Consider the following 4,119-nt stretch of genomic DNA (forward strand, 5'->3'; position numbering starts at 1 on the left):
GGTTTGAAATTTATTTCCCAGCCTATGAGTTAAATCTCATAAGGTTGGGATTACTTTCGATGAAACCTTAAATTGTTTTTTTGGATGCAATATATATCTAATTTACATTACTATTTCATTTCATTGTTCTTATTTCTTAATTAAAATGCAAATGATCTCTAGACATAAAAGACTGTTCGTATACTTGTAAACTGATTCTAATTTTAAAAGGGTTGGATTAAAATTAAATGAAATAAGGAAGTATTCGATAGACACTTGTTGTCAACTCTAGACATAGAGTCATGATCATCAGAAGGAACCCATGCAAGATATCTAAAAATCCTTTAGACATGGGCAAGGCAACTTGAGGTTTTTCTTTATCGAGAGGCAGACCATTTTAAAACTCTTCTATGTTGTAAAGTAGATACGATTTTGCCAAGGCATTATTGACAATAAGGGTCGATTCTGGGTAATCTTGACCTTCCAAATCCACATCGTATATCCTTTATTCTTTTCCATAGTATCTTTGCCACATCATTATTAGTTATTTATTTGTTCATTTGCATAATATTCCCATAGTAATTTTCATAATTGCCATTACATTTCTACTCTCAGTTTGCCATAGCATTACCAATTATTCTTTAATTCCATATATTGCTTACTTCAGTACTCTATTAATTGTCATTGTGACTTTGCCATAGCGTTAATCGCATTTTATTATAATAACTTGACCAATTTTGTGCCTCAGTCCGATCCTTATGGGAATGATACTCACTCATCACTTTATTACTTGATTCAACGTGTATACTTGCACAAATTGCATATCATTTATCTAACGCCCCAAACCCGGCCTAGACGTTATGGTCGAATCTGGCAATGTCACATGGAATGGGATTTAAAATCAAATTTATCAAGTTAAAACCATTTCTATTTATTAGCTTTTATTTATCTCTTATCAATTTCAAAATTATTTTCTCGTTAATAAATATTCGTTTAAAAACATATTCTGTAGGGGAAGCTTTTAAAACCGTGATATTTAAAGAAAAACGTTTGCATTTTAGGAAAACATTGTTTTTAATTAAACTGAGTTTTCATTGATTTTTGCAGTTTAAAAGTCCATGAAAACAGTTGAAATCCAAAATAAAGGCAAACAATCCAAAAAGTCTCAAATTACATCAAAAGTAGGAATAGAAATCATAAATAAAATTAAAGCAGCTCAATAGGCATGTGGTCATCGTTGAGTCCTTTGCCGCACCGATCCATCTAAGTCTGAGGATTACCTGCATAGATAAAACAAAAAGGGGTGAGTTTATGTAAACTCAGTGTGTAATCCCCATAGATAACATGCATATAATAAAACGACAATTATTAGTCACATGCAGTCTGGGGCCTAAGCCTATTACAAATTCAAATATAGTTCAGATATAAATTAAGGCCTTAGCCCATCTTAGGTACAGTATGCATTCAGTAACAAAAATCAGTATCCTACCCACTAGCCTCTACACACCATCTCCGACCATCCCTACACACCCTGTGGGGTTTGGAACACCCACTCAACCCTACATACCAAGTTGTACCAAATACGACACATATCGGTAATATTGTAGCTAAGCTGCCAGATAATAAGCATGAAAGCCTTTCAGTACATTTCCTCCAATAATCAATCATCCCACCCCAATGCAGATGCAACTAAACATGCTTAATGCAAACATACAAAGATACATGCTTACATGCTAAAATTCAGTTATTAATCATACATACAGACCAGTAAACATGCATAAATTTAACATGCTTAGTACATGCATTATATATTCAGGTCACACGATTTAGGGTCTAAGTAGTATTTATCGACCCTACAGTAGGTTCACAGTCGACTTGGGTGACCCGTGCAACCCTAGGAAACATTTTAGCTAAATGGGCCCACACGCCTAGATTGGCCTTGCCAGTGTGGATCACACAGCCTGGCCCAGATATCATACACCCGTGTGGAGTGTCTATGTAGGCCCACAGGCCCGTGTGGCCCATACGCCTAATTTGGTTTAGCTTGTGTAGCCCATACGGCCACACCTCAAACATCACACGACTCTGTCTTACACATGACCTAGCCTTTGTCGGTCACACAGCCGTGTTGTCGCACACATCCTACCACACAGGCAACCACATGCTCGTGTGACGTCGACAATGGGGTATTTCAGCTTTCGCCAAATCCTATTTTTCTACGTTTCGAGTACACACCTGATATAATTTCATAGCAAACACAATCTCGAGCACTCCAAAATCTAACAATCGATAATCCAAAGCCCAAATTCAGATTTAACATGTAACTAAACCGTAACTACGAAACCAAACGAGATATATCAACCACTCATCACTTACCTCCAAATTCTGGCAATCCCTAACTATGAATCTATAATAGGAGGGCCACGACTTTCACGATTCACTACTGCCAAATTAAAAATTCAACATTGTAAATGGGCCAATTTGCCCGGGCCCACTAGAAACCAAAATATATACAAAATAAATAAATAAAAAAATTTTAAACCAAACCAATACAACAGTCCAGTTTTATAACAGACCCAAACCCAGCTACATAACCCAAGGCCAAATACAATAGGCCCAAATGGCCCAAAATTTAAAGCAGGCAAAAAAACCCTAGCCTAATGCTTACGCTGCAACCGGACAATGCCTTCGTACGATGCCAGCACCTCAACAGCCATGCCATGCCCAAGCCTCCGTACCCGAGCACCAGCACACTCGTACCTGTAAAAAAAAAAAGCAACAGCAACAAATACAAACAAATGGGAATATTGTATTTTTTATTTATTTTATTGATTTTTTTTTCTTTCCTTTCGGCTATAAAGCCAAAGGATTTCATCCTTTGTAAGGTTACGTTCACAGAGATTACGCAAAAAGAAATCAATACGAATGCAAACGTTTGAAACAATACTCAGAAAAATCGAAAGTGGCTCTTCGATTCATATTCTCCCTTTTGGGTTTTTATTTTCTTTTTTTTCTCTTTGCTTTGGTAGATAAAAATTTTAGCAAAATAAAAGAGGAGTAAACTTACCTGCGTTTTGAGGGGTTTCAGACTGGTGCCATGATGGAGGCGGAGGCGTTGAACGCCAATGAATGCCGAAATCAGCTAAGACCGAGGCGTTGTGGGCATCGTTCCCCTCTCTCCCTCTTCTCCCTTTCATTTGCCCCTTTTCAGTCTGTTGAAGTATTTAGGTCTTAGGTTTTTCTTTCTTTTTATTAATTAACAACGAAACGGCACCGTTTGGGACATTGAAGGTCCGCGCGTCAACCCAGATAGTGACCCAGATCCGTGCCTTCTCATGCAGAACGGGGAATTTGCGCCCAGGTCCTCCTTATTTGCGCGAGCTTTCAATTGCGCCTTATGCGCCTTGTTCTTTTTTTTTATTTAGAATTGCGATTTGTGCCTTGTTGCAATCTGTTCCGCGCTTAAACACTGTGTTTTGGGGGATGGATTATTTCCATCTTAGGTCCCTACGCATTTGAGCGTGTTGCATATCAATCCTTTTATGGTTACTGCTTTATTTTCAAATTACCTCTCTTATTTTAATTAATTTTAATTTAGTCTCCTATTAGTATAGCCTATTATTTTACAATATGTTTAATGTTTGAACATGTGTTGGTTTATTTTAATATCCTGTACAATATTATGTATTTCTATATATATATATATATATATATATATATATATATTTGCATGTGCACAACTTTATTTTGCTTAGTAAAATCATCATTTTAAAATTCTTTTCGCATTAAGCTATTTTAATACTCTTATATAACCTCTTGTTTAAATGTTAATATATATATATATATATATATATATATACGTATACTTTGTATTAAAGTTAATTTTATTTTGTATATATGTTGTTAACCTTATATTATTTTACGCACATGATTTCTTTTAAATTTATTCTTGTACTTTATTATATAATCCTATGTGATATTTTTAAGCTACTATCATATATGTATATACGTTTATGGATATTCGTATTTAATCTATACGTTACTAAACACGTGTATTTTATACATATATTTTCCTTTATACATATACAAGCATGTTTTTAAATCTATTGTGTAATTTATAATAAAATTAATTTAGCCCTA

The sequence above is a fragment of the Gossypium arboreum genome, chromosome 5, assembly GCF_025698485.1.
Source record: "Gossypium arboreum isolate Shixiya-1 chromosome 5, ASM2569848v2, whole genome shotgun sequence".
Lineage (NCBI taxonomy): Eukaryota > Viridiplantae > Streptophyta > Magnoliopsida > Malvales > Malvaceae > Gossypium > Gossypium arboreum.